The 17,471-nt window shown below is 31.7% G+C and overlaps 2 long non-coding RNA genes across 4 annotated transcripts; both read left to right on the top strand.

Annotated features, from left to right (window-relative positions):
* The first annotated feature begins 2,333 nt into the window (after positions 1-2,333).
* On the top strand, positions 2,334-10,424 carry LOC127710794 (uncharacterized). Of its 3 annotated transcripts, none has more exons than XR_007986335.1 (4): positions 2,334-2,569; positions 7,131-7,211; positions 8,535-8,601; positions 10,392-10,424. It is a non-coding gene; the product is annotated as an uncharacterized LOC127710794 (long non-coding RNA). The 3 variants fall into 3 exon arrangements; XR_007986334.1 differs by having other exon boundaries at positions 8,535-8,680; positions 10,392-10,423; XR_007986336.1 differs by having other exon boundaries at positions 8,535-8,680; positions 10,388-10,423.
* A 4-nt stretch (positions 10,425-10,428) lies between these two features.
* On the top strand, positions 10,429-16,781 carry LOC127710793 (uncharacterized). The gene is made up of 3 exons (XR_007986333.1): positions 10,429-10,566; positions 12,048-12,116; positions 16,614-16,781. It is a non-coding gene; the product is annotated as an uncharacterized LOC127710793 (long non-coding RNA).
* The last annotated feature ends 690 nt before the right edge of the window (positions 16,782-17,471 follow it).

Below are 17,471 nucleotides of genomic sequence, written 5' to 3'. Positions count from 1 at the left end.
GGGATTTGTCAGTAAAAAATGGACATGGAAAATTCTCGTTTGTTGTATGGTTAGTTAGCATAACCTCACAGATTTCTTTTTGTAAACATGTATGATGATATGCGGCTATTCAATGAAGTTTATAATACGACCGACACGAACAAAGACCAACAAGCATTTTTTATCCAAATGTTTGGTTGAAATGTTCACCCAACAAGGGAAGTGAGGGGTCCCAAATCAACCAAAGGCTACGAATGAGTCTGAAAATCAAATGACAACGAAGTTGTGAATGACGGTCGACAAATGGAGACATAAAGGCCACACCCAGCAGGCAGGTTGCTGTTGGGCCTTGAAAAAAGTATTCAGTATATCAGTTCGGCGACACAGACATTTCGGTCAGATATGGGATTTACATGCAAAAACCCAAAAAAAATTTACGCCCGTTTTTTTATTCACCATGTTCATTTAATGCTGAATAATTCTGTTGGATTTTTTTTTCTGATAGCAAAAAGGGGACACGAGAATTGTTTTCAATACAGATACGGCCAGAATTTTTGTTTAAGGCAAAAATCAGGGTCACATTTTTTTCTCTAAAATATCTCAGACTGCCCTATCAAATCAAATGGTCCGTACCTTAGACTTTAAATCTATCTAGAGCTTACTGACTGGGGATCACTATTCAGCAATGTTATTAATTGGCTGGGGCGTCTGGGGTTAAACATATTTTTGTAGGTAAATAATATTGCTGTGGAACTTTTTTTTCATGAGAGTGTAATAGAGTATTACTTTCTGTTGAGTGGAATTGTGAAATAGAAGTCAATACGTGGTTCTTGTTCGATCCTTTGTCGCTTTGAAAGAGTCATGCTTGTCATCCTCCGCCGTAAGCAATGTGTTACTGTAATTTAAATTTCAAAATGACTGAGTGACGTTTTTTTCGACGTACTGATCAACTCCACCGTAGCGAATCCACCCGATCCTGCAATGTTAGACAGTAATAGTGGAAATCTATTAGTAAAATTAGTCCGCTAGTAGTACTAATAACAGTATACTTTTATACTGCACAGTACAAATGTTAGAAGTTGTAGAACTAACAACGTACAATATATACATATTACTTAGTACAAACACGGATCTTTTCCGGGATATTATGGCGTAGTATTACAGTTTCAGTGTTACCACTAATAAGGTTAACAACGTACTTGTTATATTACCCGGATCAACGCCGGGAACAACTTCTGCGGTAAGCGACTGCTTATGTCAGTTTTTGAAACAACACAAATTGTAATTATGGAGTATTACGATATTAGTCGTCATAAGCGACAGCTTAAAAAATTATAGTTAAAACAATACTCTAAATAGTCCTTTTCTTTTCTTTTTTTTAACGAATGCTTGCTATTCTAAAAAGACTGATTTTGCTTACTCGGAATCATAAAAAGTTTATTTATTTTGTAAAAACGGCTTTTTATTTGTTGGCTTTAGATATATACCTCCACCTGAAGCTAGGCAATAGCTCTTTGGCCAATAAACATCAGACTGAAAAATGAAACTATATTCATTTTTTTCTTCATCTTTTTAGGTTTTATTGGAAAATAGTTGCTATGACGGATCAGTTAGATGATACCTCAGTTCTCACTCCAGCATGATGCAAAATGTATCAAAATAAGCATATATGACTTAAGGATGTTCGCTCATTTTTGTCAGATATTCGGAATCCTCTGGTTTTATCCATTTAGTACCCATTAAAAAATTTGCCCATTAAGCCCTACTTTTCTTTTCATAATTTTATTACATATAGATTAAAAAGTCATATTTGAAAATCTTATAAAACCTTGTTATTTTTTCATAGTTTTTGAAAGAAAATGCTGCAAATGTTAATTTTATGAAAAATCTAGAGAGAATCATTTCCCGCCAAATTTTCAATTGCTTATATCTCAAAAACAAGCACACGGACCTATCATTTTTTTCTTCTTTTTAAGTTCCGTTATGATATTCTATAAATTCATAACAGTCTTGTTATTTTGAAACAGAGTAGCAAACATCCTTAAACATAACAGTTGGATTATCCATACCTGCATGATGGATTGGATACGAAATTTATTAAATAAGCATTATATGACATAAATCGACATAATGCGAAGCATACTTTTCATAACAATTATTGAGAATAATCTGTACATTGCATGTGCATAATCTGTATATATAATTTTTGAGAATATGTTCATGTGCCATGGTATTGTTTACTATTTTGAGCGCTCTCAAGTTGAATAAAGAATATGTTATAAGACAATTTCGCAGTGTAATATTTTTTAAGATATATTTTTTCGTTTACATTAATTAAGATGCATTTTTTTGGAAAAGCAGTTACAAATATATATCAAATATAAACCAGGATTTATAAATGTTTTAACCTATTTATCGCCCCGTTTATCACTCGATTTATTTTTTAATGTTCTAAATTATTTTTATTGGAATCTAGGCTAAACCTCGGTGCTACTTTTAGGTATGCACCCAGATCTACAACGTACGTCACGAGTCACGTGTTATTTGTAAGTTTCCAGCCGCCATTTTTGGAATTTTGAAGCGATCAAAGGTATGTATTCTATGATTTATTTGCCATGAAAGCATGTATCGGTAAAAATATATAGACAAGCACATAACAGGGGTCGATACTGACATGGTTTAGCATTACTGTTTCATGTTAACACGACCTAACTTTTCAAACACTCTCAAAAACCGTGAGCGGATCCTGCATCTGTACAATGTCAACATTGACGTTTGTGAAAGTACTATCTTTTCCCTCGTAACAGAATGATAAATATCCGAGGGGGGGGGGGGGGGGGGGGGAGGGTACAAGTCAAATCGGCACCTGGTTAAATCGGCATCTAGTCAAATCCAATAATATTTCATTATTTGATACAATATAAACAGATAAATAATTCAAAAAATCTCAGTAAAAATGTATAAATGATCTTTCTATCTTTAAATTATTGTTGGGGTTTGGCTTTATCTTTTTAATTTATATTACTCATTACATCTACATATAGCATGTATAGTTAAAAATCACCAAGCAGTTAGAATACATATTATAAGTTTTCTCAACAATCTATGACTGACGTTTTGAATAGTTATCTTTTCAATTGATATTAATAACTTTTATCAATTACAGTTATTATTACATAATTTATTAACATGTTTGTTTGTTTTAAATCTAAACGGGTTGTTATTGATGTTTTTTTACTTTAAAAACTTAGTAAAATACATGAAGCCATTACACAAGCTGTTGTTGTTTGATCATGAGAAAATTAGAAGCAGGAAAAGGGGAAATTATGAGTCCCTTTCATTACTATCACTAATCAACCTTGAATGTCAATTAAGGTGGTTTTTTTCAGGAAAGTTTAAACAGCATTAAACCAACAATAATGGAAAATTCTCCTTTAGTCATGTTGGTTAAAAAAGAGACATATATATGTCTCTGGTTAAAACATGCATAAAAATATCTATAAATACCGCGAATACACATCAAGTTGAATGGAAAAAATACATGCACAGAAACCACCCAAAAATGAAAATAAGTCAATATTTCTAGACAACGCCTTGTTTATTTTAATCTATTTGCTTCAAATACTGAAAATATTTAACATGGGTGGCGAAATGACTACATCGGGTGCCGATTTAACAAGGTACCAATTTGACCAAGTGCAGATTTGATCTCAGGTTACATTTGTACAAGGAGACAAAATTCAGCTAAATACCAAAATTGCAAATACAATTACACATAACCCAGAGATCATTATTTGCTTTCCAAAATAAATTACTGTACCAATCGGAATTTTAACCTGTGACCCTTTGCACAGAAAGTCTCTGCTCTACCAACTCAGCTAAATGAGTAATCCACAAGCACATGTTTAAGTATCAACAAGGTAAGACCTAATGACATACCGGCAATGTCAACATCACTTACCCTGGCTGTGTAAGTGTATTTTCATTCCACCCTGTTTTTATTCCAGGTGACTGTTTTTCACTAGAAAATATTGGATGTAAATAGTGTGAAAGCGTCTATCTTGATCATTGTTTTTGTCCAGCCTGTGACTATTGTCGCAGAAAGCTCGACATAGGGATAGTGATCCGGCGGCAGCGTTAGCTAACTTCTTAAAAGCTTTATATTTTAGCAGGTAGAAGACCTGGATGCTTCATACTTTGTATAAAGATGCCTCATGTTACGAAGTTTCCGTCTGTCACATGTCCATTGTCCTTGACCTCATTTTCATTGTTCAGTGACTACTTGAAAAAAAAGTTAAGATTTTTTGTAATGTTAATTTCTCTCTCATTATGAGTAATAGTATAACTATATATGGTAAGGTATGTGCGTAGCTTGCAAGGTCCTTATGCCCGTCAGACAGTTTTCACTTGACCTCTACCTCATTTCATGGATCAGTGAACAAGGTTAAGTTTTGGTGATCAAGTCCATATCTCAGATACTATTAGCAATCGGTCTTATATATTCGGTGTATGGAAGGACTGTAAGGTGTACATGTCCAACTGGCAGGTGTCATCTGACCATGATCTCATTTTCATAGTTCAGTGGTTATAGTTAAGATTTTGTGTTTTGGTCTATTTCTCTTATACTGTATGCAATAGGTCTACTATATTTGGTGTATGGAATTATTTTATGATGTACATGTCAGTCTTGTAGGTTTTATTTGACCTTGACCTCATTTTCGCGGTTCATTGCTCAGCGTTAAGTTTTTGTGTTTTGGTCTGTTTTTCTTAAACCATAAGCAATAGGTCAACTATATTTGTTGTATTGAAGAATTGTAAGCTGTACATCTCTGTCTGACATGGTTCATCTGACCTTGACCTCATTTTCATGGTTCATTGGTCAATGTTTAGTTTTCTTGGTTAAGTCTGTTTCTTAGAAACTATAAGCAATAGGTCAGCTATATTTTGTGTATTGAATAATTGTAAGGTGTACATGTATTTCTTGTTTGGTTTATATGACAGTGACCTCATTTTCTTGGATCATGTTAAGTTTATGTGATAGTTGTAGTAAAGCTTTATATTTAGGACTATCAACATAATATCAATGATTAGTATTTAAGAAGGCGAGACATTTCAGGATGTGCACTCTTGTGTTTATATTAGACCAGTTTATTGTTTAATACATAAATTAATAGGTTAAAATTAGAATAGTTTTCAAGGAACCAGTTTCATTATAAATAGATATTGACATTGAAGATATGATTTTATATCGAAGTCTACCAAAACGCAAATGCACAGAAAAACTTTGGCAATCCAGTATATATGAATATTACAATTTAGTGACAATTTAAAAGCATATATTATATGATTTAATTGATGGTTTTCATTAGAAAAATTATCAAAATTTAATTTGTAAATAAATCATTATATTGTGTTATCATGTAGTGTTCAAAGTGAGTACTAAAATAGTTCATCAGAAGACATCACTGTATATGAATCTTAAATACTTAAGTGTGATAAATCCCAGTTCATAGTAACTAGTGCAATCATTCCAGGTACAAAATCACTAGTCAGTAGTGTAATAATTCCTGGTTCAAAATCACTAGTGTTATTGTAAGCCATAATAGTGTCCTGTGAAAAAGTGTCCAGTTGGACAGTTTTTCATAGAATTTTGGTATTTAATAATGTCCATTGCCATGATATATTGTCCCTCAAGTAGACAGATTTTTACTGCAAAAGTTATGAAATAGTGTCCACCCACAGGACAAGTTTTCATACTAGTTGCTATTAAATTGTGTCCTCCAAGGGAAGTAATACAAAGGTCATTAAAAAGTTTTATTGTACTTGAAATTTTAATAAAATCAGAAGGATTGAGTAGAAATTGATTTATATAAACAAACAAATAATGGATGGAAGTGAATATAGATACATTTAAGTTCTAAGAAATACCCAGCTAATGCTAATAACAATGAAAGAAGAACAATAAGAAGGGAGTGTGTAAAGTATAAAATCAAATGTGAAGAACTTAACTATATTTATCATGAGAAGAAGGCAAAAGAAAATATTGAATTTTGGTATTAAATAATAATGTCCATTGCCATGCAATATTGTCCCCTAAGTGGACAGAATTTTACAGCAAAAGTTATGAAATATGGTCCACCTACAGGACTAGTTTTCGTAGTAATTGTTATCAAATTGTGTCCTCCAAGGAAAATAATATTGAACAGCATCTGTTACTTGTTTGAATTTAAATCATTATACATGTATATATGTTGAAAACATATACAAGTCTAAACTGAAAACGACGTTCAAACCTATGATTGCGTTGGATAAAAACCGCAATTTTTATACGTGTGCATATATATATATATATATATATATATATATATATATTAAAAAATAAGAAGATAAGGATGGTATGAGTGCCAATGAGACAACTCTCTGTCAAAGTAACAATGTATTTAAAGTTAGCAATTACAGAATTATAGTATTAAATAATGTCCATGTTCATGGACACTTTTGCATACCTGAGGACATAATTTCATAGGAAATTGTGTCCGGGACACATTTAAATAAGTAAATATTGTCCATGGACAGTATTTACTATGAAATAATGTCCGGTGGACATTAATAAATCCTACATTATCAGAATCCTGGTTCAAAACATTTATGTGAACATTCCATGGATGAAAAACACTAAGTTTACTTTGTCCATTTTTTACATAAATCAGCTATGCAAGTTAAATAGTTAATTCAAATATCCCCCAAAAATACCAAGCCCCATTTTTTATACATTTCCCCTTCAAAAAACTCTCTATAGAATTTTATCAAGAGTGGTGAATATTTTACTCTGGACCTGGATTAAAAACCCTAGTGAATTTTTGTTGGTGGATTATAAACACTTGGGATTTTCATCCTCCACTGGCGGAATCAAACCACTGTTACAACTGTATGTAGGTTTTACTTTTAACCAGTCCCTTGGTTTTTTTGTGTGTTGCTTAAGTGTTTTGTGTGTGGTTATAAATACACTTTGAAAATATGGAAAAAAAATTCAAATAGTTATAATTGCCATATAACATGTATAATAATAATAGTATAGGTAATATAATAATTACATATTGTGTGAAAAGATTGATTATGCTAATGGTTTGTTTATATTTTCTTTGTTGAAGCTCCGTGCCTAGACTGCAGTTTTTGGCAATTCTCAACATTAGGAAAGAAAACTTGAAACAGCAACCAAGATACAGATACATGTATGAACAGTTATTGAATATGTAAAACTTTTATTTTAGCGTACTCAACATCACCTGATTTTGTACTTGAATTAACGTTTTCTGGCTTTCTAATGAACATTGAAAATTTATACTACTCTTATTGGAGACTCAGTTGCAGCAAATTACATTAAATTTAAATTCAAAAGAACACACATTCTAAAATTGAGAATCATTTGAGAACTGAAATGGGGAATGTGTCAAAGAGAAAACAACCCCACCAAAGAGCAGAAATAATCCAAAGGCTACAAATAGGTCTTCATCTCTAGCCAATGTAGAATAAACAAACAGCACTATGCACAAGTCCTAGTCACATGTCAGAATAGGTACATTGTAAATGAAGAAACTAAGCAAAATGACCATGATACATAAATTTACAAAGTTCTACTATCAGTTACTGACATGCCAGTTCCAGATTTGAACTAAACTGATTGACAGATTATGTCTTCATCATATGAAAATCAAGCATAATCCCTCCTGTTTAGGGTGTAGTATCATACCATGGTTAAAAATATGAGAAGAACATAAAATTGAGAATGGAAATGGGGAATATGTCAAAGAGACAACAACCCGACCAAAGAGCAGACAACAGCCGAAGGCCACCAATGGGTCTTCAATGCAGAGAGAAAATCCTGTATCTTGCCAATACCGGTACCTGGTTTTAGAATAAATGTGTTTACATCTGATTTAACGACCCTATGAATGAATCAATATTAATTCCAAAATATACCATCTTTAATTACCCCAAAACAGTATCGTTACTATATATCCCTTCTAAATAAGTCAGATTAAACTTTTATAAACTGAGGTTTACTGGGGTGACTGACAACATTTTTGTGCTTTGTATAGAATATTACCATAAAATATTTGATGTGAAATTTAATTGCACATCCAAAGAGAAATACCTGAACGTATAAGATGTCTACATGTTGATCTTTATTTATGAATGATGTCCTTGTACCGATTATAATATTTCGTAAATGTTTTGACAAGTTTGTGATATCAAAAACTTTGATGTAATAATTTTCAGTAATACAGAAATTTCTTCCATTAAAATCAAATATGTTGTTACATACACGAGCGAATCGAACAAGTTCAGATATGTATAAACGTTACTCCATAAGATGGAGAGAATTGAATGTCAATAAATGTTTCTTATAATTAGTTCTTGAATAAATTCCAGTAGTATTGTTTTTTTCAAAGATAATATTGTATTATGATGTCATTTTGTGGGGAAAAAATCCCTCTAAACTATTCTATTAGTTAGCTAATTATTCACATACATGAATAAATCCTTATTTTCAGGTACAGATGCCCTTAAAGTTTTTGATGAAGTTAAGAGCAAGATACTATCCCATCCAGCAGTGATACGGTATGACCAATTCCCAGACAATATGACAAAGAATAACAAGTGGACACCAACAGTTCACATATGAGAAGATGTTTTTAAGGTAAACCACATTGCCAGTCTTCAAATGACACAGAAATTAACAACTATAAGGTCACCGTACCCCTTCAACAAAGAGCAAAACCAACACCACATACATGACATAGTCACCTATAAAAAGCCCCAAAATAAAAAAAAGTAAAACAATTCTAACGAGAAAACTAATGGCCTAATTTATGTAAAAAATAATATGTATTACTCAGCAACAAATAACAACTACTGAATTCGTAACATATGTTCCTGACATGGGACAGGCACATACAAATGTGCAGGATTAAACTAGTTTGAAGACGCCAACCCTTCCCCTAACCAGGAACAGTGGTGTAACAGTACATCATAACAACAGACTATAAACTTTAAATCAGTTGAAAAAGGCTTAACTCATCTCATGGATACGAATAGAATTACATGTAACAAAAACACAAATTGGACATGGATGAGTACTTGTACATCCCAACAACAAAAACTAGAAAACTAATGGCCTAAAGTAATTAATGAACAAAAAAATGAACGAAAAACAAATATGTCAAGAGTTTTGTGCCGACCACCTTTCCATCAGGTGGTCAGCTTTTTTTTCAAATTCCGTTTTTTTTTTTTTCGGTTCCACACCGTAAAAATTTAAATACTAATTGCTCCTCGCTGATTTGTTTTCATAGACAAAAATGGCAGATCGTCAAATTTCAATGTTTTCTTTTATTAATCGGGGGAAGAGAAAGGCAGATGACGATGGTGATAAGGAAAATTCTAGGCCAAATAAGTCAACTAAAATGGATATTTGTATTGAAATTGTTGAAATTGAAAAAAAGCATCAAAACAACGGAAAAGGCACATAGCGAAGATAAATATGAACAGGACTTTAAATGGCTAATCGTCACAGAGGAAGATTATTACTGTTCTGTGTGCCAAAAATACAGCACTAAAGCGAGGAACAGGACAGAAACTTGGATCGATAGGCCATGCATTCGCAGGAGAAGGGAGTCCTGCAAAAGCCATCTAGCTAGCTGCTATCCGAGATGCACAAAACTAATTTGTCAAATCAAATCAAAGAAGAATATTTGACAGTTTATGTGACTACATCTATTTATTTTTGTTCAATTCCATTAAATGTGAATACAATACTAATCCTTCTTTTTGTGACCCCTACCCACAGTAAAAAAAAAACCAGGTTGGAAATGTTTTTAAAAAAACAACACCCCGTTGCAAGTGTTTTTTTCAAAACACCCACCTTACCTTAGTGAAAAAAGGGGAACACTGTATGTAACACAGCAACAATGGCAATTAATTAACCACTGAATAACAGGGTCCTGACTTGGACAGGCACAAACACTTAAAGTATAGATCTGAGAGTACTCACAGTTACTGACAGCTAGTTCATGTAGTTCAAAGCCAATAACAACTAATAAAAAAAATCATGCATCTAAGACTAATTAAATTATCAATTAATACACATGCAACATCCATATATATGTATATAACTATATGATATTTAGTTTGATTTTAATTTACTGATAACAAATCAATATTAATACCAATAAAAGCAATATTCAAAGATCTAATTACAGTGTTGATTTTGGTAACCTTTTCGAATAAGTTTTTTTAAAGGATCTATAAGTTTACCTGGATCGTTTCTAAATTTCTGGGCTAGGAAAACAATTTAACATATGATCAACATATACATTTGTACTCATATTTGTTCTTTTTTTCTTTTGAGGCAGACTTCATACATGTACAGGAGCTTCTAAGGAGGGAATTGAAAAGAAGATTGCATTATCCTTAACTTCACATTTTGCTATAAAGATGATTTCCTTTTATTGAATAATTCAAAGAATGGTGACTTTGTTGAACGCATGTATCCCATTGAACTTGAAATAAAGGATTCAACAGATACAGGTAAATCTGCCTCATATCTTAACTGACATCTAGAAATAGACAATGAGGGTCGGTAAAGAACAAAACTTTTAAGACTAAAGAGATGATTTCATCTTACTAATTATGAACTTTATATTTCTGCAGTTACCACGATCCCAATACGGCGGAGGTAGAAATAAGTAAAATCGATTTCTGCTAATTTTCCGTTTAAATGTGTTGTTTTCAAGAACTACTCAGCCGCCAGGTTGATCTGTATGGTTTTGTTGTGTATGTGTGTTATAAATATCATGTATGGCCTCATTACCGAAATAATATCCATCAAATATTTTAGGAAGATAATCGTAACTTAAATAAAAAGATAATGGTAACTTGTGGACAAATAACTTGAAAGATTAATTGTAACTGCAGAATATTTCAATGATAATAGCTGTTGATTTTGATTTAAAAAAAAGAAAATCATCACTGGTGTTAAACTGATCATAGAAACTGCAGTTACCACTATCCCAATATGGCTGAAATAAGTAAAATCGATTTCTGTTAATTTCTCTGTAAACATGTTGTTTACGAGAATTAGTCTGCTGCTAGCTATGTTGATCTGTTGATGGGGACAGCGACTATATCTAAATGTTGCTTGAAAGTTTGATAGTGTTACCAGAAATAGTGCATACATAGTTATCTTAAACTAATTTACTTTTTGCTTTGTAGATATATATTCTATATATTTCGCAAAAGTTTAAATTGAGGGTAAATATTGATTGGTATTGAGTATACTTAAAGAGGTAAAACATGTACATGTATTCATTAATTTAAATGATTTTAAAGTTTTATTAGATAAAAAAATCAATCAATCAATAACCGTTTTAGCGTGCCCTTAGTACTGGCAACTTGGCTTGTGATACTCTCTGGGACTTGCAGTTCACTTACAGATATATCGACCTAGTAGTAGTTATAAGATTTTAAATAGTTACAATGATCTGGCGCTGCATCAGATGTGTATTTGACAACTCATATTAAGTCTTTTTTAAGTGATTCTCTAGACCAAAACCTAATATGCTACAAATGTCAATTGCCATAATTTGATCAAACTATCTTCTGTTTTTCTGGACAACTTGATATATCCTCTCTCTGAAACACAATTTGTTTTGACCTGCATCTCATTTTAGAATATAACTATGATTTCCCATTTTATGTTATGGCTTGATGGACAGACCGTATATCAAAAAGCTGTGATTAAAATAACTTGTCAATATTTTATGCTCAACCTATATATACCTATCACAATTTTCACAATAATTAAAAAATAAACATCACAAAAAATATTCATTTAAATGTAAAGTCCTATGCATACCAGTTATTTTTTTTTTAAATGTGAACTGTAGAAGCTAGGTCATTATTTGTATTGATATGCCAGGAATAGATTGTCATTATTCACAGTTATACTGTGGAACATGCTTTTTCCCCAATCTGTCAAAATTATATTAAAAAATGTCTACTTCTTTCAGGTGAATCCTTGCTGGGTCATTGAAAAACCTACTGGAAGTTCTTCTGATACTGGAAATTGAAAACAAATGGTCAGTATGATTACATTACCAGCATTGTATAAAATTCCTGTGGTAAAGAGGATTGCTTCAGTAAATGTCAAGCATTAATACTTCATTTCCACTTCATATTGACTTGTTGATGTCGGTGAATAAGATGATATGATGTTTTACTGTATTACAAAGGAAAATAATAGATTTGTAAATTACCCAAGTTTATTCTGTTTATTTATATCTTAATTTTCTCTTTCCTTAGTTACAAATGTTGTTTTAACTTAATTAAGTGAGTGTTGAATGTAAAAAGATAGAGATGTGGTATGATTACCAATATGACAGCTATCCACAAATGATGTGGATATAAGGGACAATAAATAATGCCTTCAACAATGAGTATTAAAGATCTGAACTTGACAAATTAAAAAGAATAACGACCAGATTTATGACAAAATAAAATGAAAAACAATTAATATGGAAACTAACCACTGAATTTCAGGCTCCTGGTTCCAGATTTTGGACAAGCACATACAGATTTTAATTTGGTTTAACTTGTGAGCACTTAACCAAGGAATATTAACAATATGTAACAAAAAATCTCTCCTTTGGCTTACCTTCTATTGAGTTCTTGCATAGAGTTTTCCATCTATCAGGAAACTGACTTATTTAATTCAAGAAATCCACAATTATTTATTTTTATTTTTCTCTTTATATATTGCATTTTTTCCTTAATATATCAAAAGCTATAATAGAAGAGAAGAGAACGATACCAAATGAACATTCAAAAGACCAACAGACAACCAATAGTGCACAAAACATATAACAGTAAAGACTGAGCAACAAGGACCCCACCAAAAACTGGGAGTGTTCTCAGGTGATCTGGAAGGGTAGGCAGATCCTGCTCCACATATGACAATTGTATAGATGTAGAGATAATTTAACTTGGTTTAACTTGTGAGCACTTAAATATCAAAAATGGTCTAGTTTCTGGTGTCAAAATTTATGAAACCTGAAACTGTATTAAATGTTTCTCTTTTGTTTGGGACAGAATTAAGTATTTGTTTATGTGCATCACTAAAATATGCAAGACAGGCCCTACACCTGACAACCTCATGTTTTTTTATATGACTGCAAAAATATTTTGGGGTTTGCATAATGCTATGATGCTGTTTTTACAAGAAGGTTCAATACCACAAAAGGAAGGTTGGGATTGATTTTTGGTGTTATGGTACCAACAGTTCAGGATTTAGGGGCCAAAAACAAGTATTTTTATAGTTTCTGGACAATAAACTTGTGTGTAAGTGTATGTGTAGGATTAAATAGTGTCCCCCATGAAATTATGTCCCATGGACAAAATTTCACGGATATGACCTGTGAAATTTTGTCCAGGACAGAATTTTATTATAAAATATTGGCCACTTCTGTGTAAAAGTGTCCCTTGAAAAGATATTCTATTTTAACCTTTGTTGGATATTTTTTCATAGTGAAATCATGTCCAAATTGCATAAAAGTCTTGTCTAATACCAAACAATTTAATTACAATAAATAATAAGACTAAATCGACATTTGTTTTTAAATATACAGTAGGAATCAATGAACTGTTTTAACATCTTTGGATTGTCATTTTTAACAAGATCAATAATATCATGAATAATATTCATAAATACTCGATTGTCGCTTCTTTTTGCGCATACGTTTGGGTCTAAAAGGCATGTATATAAAACATTTCATTGTTTTTAATTTCAAATTGCTTGGCCTTCCTTCTAAATGATCTTCTTTCATTATTATTAAACTCTGGAGGGTATTGACCATCAAACAAAAAGTCATATAGCTGTTTATATTCACCACTTTCCATATTTGTTCACATCTGTTGTCTTGATTTAAATTTCAATTATGATTTGACTAATTGATTAAAACATTTCAATGATTGCTAAATTATGTCCCTTCTTTAGGGACAGAAAAAACAGCTACACTATGAAAAATTGTCCCATGTGACATATTTTTATAAAACATCTATGAAATTATGTCAAAGTACTAGGGACAATTTTTCACTAAGGGAGACACTATTTTATTGTCGAGCCTTCGACTTAAGTCGAAAAAGCGAGACATAGCGATCCTACATTCCGTCGGCGGCGTCCACAAATATTCACTCTGTGGTAAAGTTTTTCAAATTTTAATAACTTTCTTAAACTATCCTGGATTTCTACCAAACTTGGACAGAAGCTTGTTTATGATCATAAGATAGTATCCAGAAGTAAATTTTGTATAAATAAAATTCCATTTTTTCCGTATTTTACTTATAAATGGACTTAGTTTTTCTGCCAGGAAATATTACATTCACTCTGTGGTTAAAGTTTTTAAAATTTTAATAACTTTCTTAAACTATCCTGAGTTTGTACCAAACTTGGACAGAAGCTTGTTTATGATCATAAGATAGTATCCAGAAGTAAATTTTGTAAAAAAATTAATCCATTTTTTCCTTATTTTACTTTTAAATGGACTTAGATTTTCTGCCAGGAAACAACATATTCACTCTGTGGTTAAAGTTTATAAAATTTTAATAACTTTCTTATACTATTTTGGATTTGTACCAAACTTTGACAGAAGCTTATTTATGATCAAAAGCTAGTATCTAGAAGGAAATTTTATAAAAAAATAAATCCATTTTTTCCGTATTTTAATTTTAAATGGACTTAGATTTTCTGCCAGGAAACAAAACATTCACTCTGTGGTTTAAGTTTTTAAAATTTTTATAACGTTCTTATACTATTTTGGATTTGTACCAAACTTGGACAGAAGCTTGTTTATGATCAAATGCTAGTATCTAGAAGGAAATTTTGTTTTCTTCCAGTTAACATTACATTCAGTCTGCAGTTAAAGTTTTTAAACATTTATTAGATTCATAAACTAGCTTCTTACAATCAAAAGATAGTATCAAGAGGAATATTTTTATTGATTTACTTCCTCATTTTTGTTGAGCCTGTGATTAACAGAAAAAGTAGGCGAGACACTGGGTTCCGCGGAACCCTTACAAATTTTAGTTTACAATATTGATATTCTGTCCCGTGAACGAAATTTCACAGATGAACTGTGAAATATAGTTCAAGAAGACACAATTTCATGGGACAATGGATCTCTCTGAAATTATACCACAAGGTTCCATATCACAAAGGGAAGGCTGTGATTGAGTTTGGGGGTAATTAATTGCCCCAAACATGCAGGACTCAGGGGCAAAAAAGAGGCCAAAAACAAGTTTTGTTTTCTAGTTTCCAGACAATAATTTGTGTTTAAGTGTATGGATCTCTCTAAAATTTGCCTACATGGTTCCATTCTACAAAGGGAAGGCTGGGTTTGAGTTTGGGGGTAATTGCTCCAGGGGGGGGGGGGGGGTTCAAACTTTTTTTAATTTCAAATTTTTTGTAAAGTTTTAAGAAGAAATCTTTAAATGCACAGTATTGCGCAATTGATTTTTAAGATCTTTGACAACATTTGTTTCTTGTCAGAAACCAATATTATGTCAAAAATTTGATCAGAATCCAAATTCAGACAGTAGCAAGCTTGAATATTGTGTCCAAATTTGCCCTAACTGTTCATGGTTCTCCCTCTGCGGTCGTATCAGGCTGCGCTCAGCGAAGCATTTCATTAGTTTCTTTGTTGATTTCAAAGGTATAGGGAAATCATGAATTTTAAATATCAAACAAAGTAAATATATCTTGTAGTCTAGTGTGTTTTAGTTGCATTGCATATCATATCTGTTATCCCTTGTAAAAGAAACTTTTCTTACGTTAGACTATATTTTTTTTCACAAAATAAAACAAATTATTTTTTCATATTACAACAGGGACAGCATTTTTTTTTACCACCACCACCCACAGAAATAAAAATTAATTAGAACAACACTCCCTTTGCATTTTGGTATTTCAAATACAACCACCCACATAAAATTTAAAAAAAAATACCTTCACTGGGGGGACATAATATTTTCTGGAACAGCCCTTATATGTTTTTTGGGGGACATAGTATTTTCTGGAACAGCCCTTATATGTTTTAGTATAAAAAAAATAGATTTCAAATTTTATCTATTTCAAGTTGATAAACACAAAAAAAACTGTGATAAATTATCTATATTACTCCAACCCAGCTAGATATCAGATGTGGTATTAAGTTTGCCAATGAGACAACTCTCCACCAGAGACCTAATGATGTAGATGTTAATGATAAACCACACATTGAAATGCCTACCTGCTCATTCTGGATATGACATCAAATTTTTCATTATCGAAACAAAATACATTTTACTATCTGTAGCTAGTAACATTATTTTTATACTCTTCATAGATTAGTTTTTGCAAATTAAACTATCTCTTGCAGATGGATTCTATAATCAGAGGGGAGATGTGAAAAAAATCTTTATTAAAGTAGGTTGATAATTCAAATTGAAAAATTCAATTTTAGCACTAACAGGTGGTTTTGCATTTCATTTATTTAAAAGTATTATAATTAATAATAGCCATGAAACAATGATTTTATTTTCAGGTCATTTTGGAAGAAAATTGATAGAGGAAAGATACAGATATACAAGAATTTCATATTTGAAATGCACTTAATATTTCTTTTGTATATGATCACCAAATTTTGGCAGTCAAATAAGGCCAATTAAAATTAATTGATAGATTTTCATTCCCGCCCGCCCTCTGAAAATGTCCCGCTGCGATTTTTTTTATTTTTAAAAATATACGATTTCCGGATTTTGTTCATTTACGTTACCGGTAACCGCCGATAATTTCGATTCATTTAAACTTCCTTTTTCAAATTTCGGTTTTCGTATTTCTTCGAGTAATATAAGTCGACATATTCTTCTGCTCAATGATGACAACATTATCTTTTGAGAATATAGATTGATTACTATAGAAGGACATACATTATTCGGCTTACGAGTAATTGGCGTTGTCCAAGAACGGTAATCACGGTTTGTCACAAATTTCAGTGAATATAAAACCGTCGATTATTTTATTTATACAATGACATTGTGTAAGGAAATTTAGACTGTGAATGATATCCAAAGCGCAAAAATCGTGGAACACATTGATACAAAATCATGACTGGAATAAAGAAATTAACACAAGCACGAACTTGTGCGATTTATGACCGTATATTGAGTACAAAGAGTCGGCCAACGTACAAAATGTATTATAGCTGCCATGGCTTAGATTTACCTCCAAAACTGTCATTTCAGCCCTTCAATAGAGTTATTAAATAACTTTTTTTTTTGGTTCAGTTCATGTTTTACATTGTAATTATATTTGCACCTTGCATAAGAATCTTAAAAGCATGAACCCTAGTATTTTCAACACAGTTTGAGTTTTCATTTCACTCTGTACTCATAATATTTGT

This window comes from Mytilus californianus, unplaced genomic scaffold (assembly GCF_021869535.1).
Source record: "Mytilus californianus isolate M0D057914Y unplaced genomic scaffold, xbMytCali1.0.p SCAF_8, whole genome shotgun sequence".
NCBI classification, from domain to species: Eukaryota; Metazoa; Mollusca; class Bivalvia; order Mytilida; family Mytilidae; genus Mytilus; species Mytilus californianus.
The sequence above is the reverse complement of the archived record's forward strand: the minus strand, read 5'-3'. Positions and strand labels throughout refer to the sequence as shown.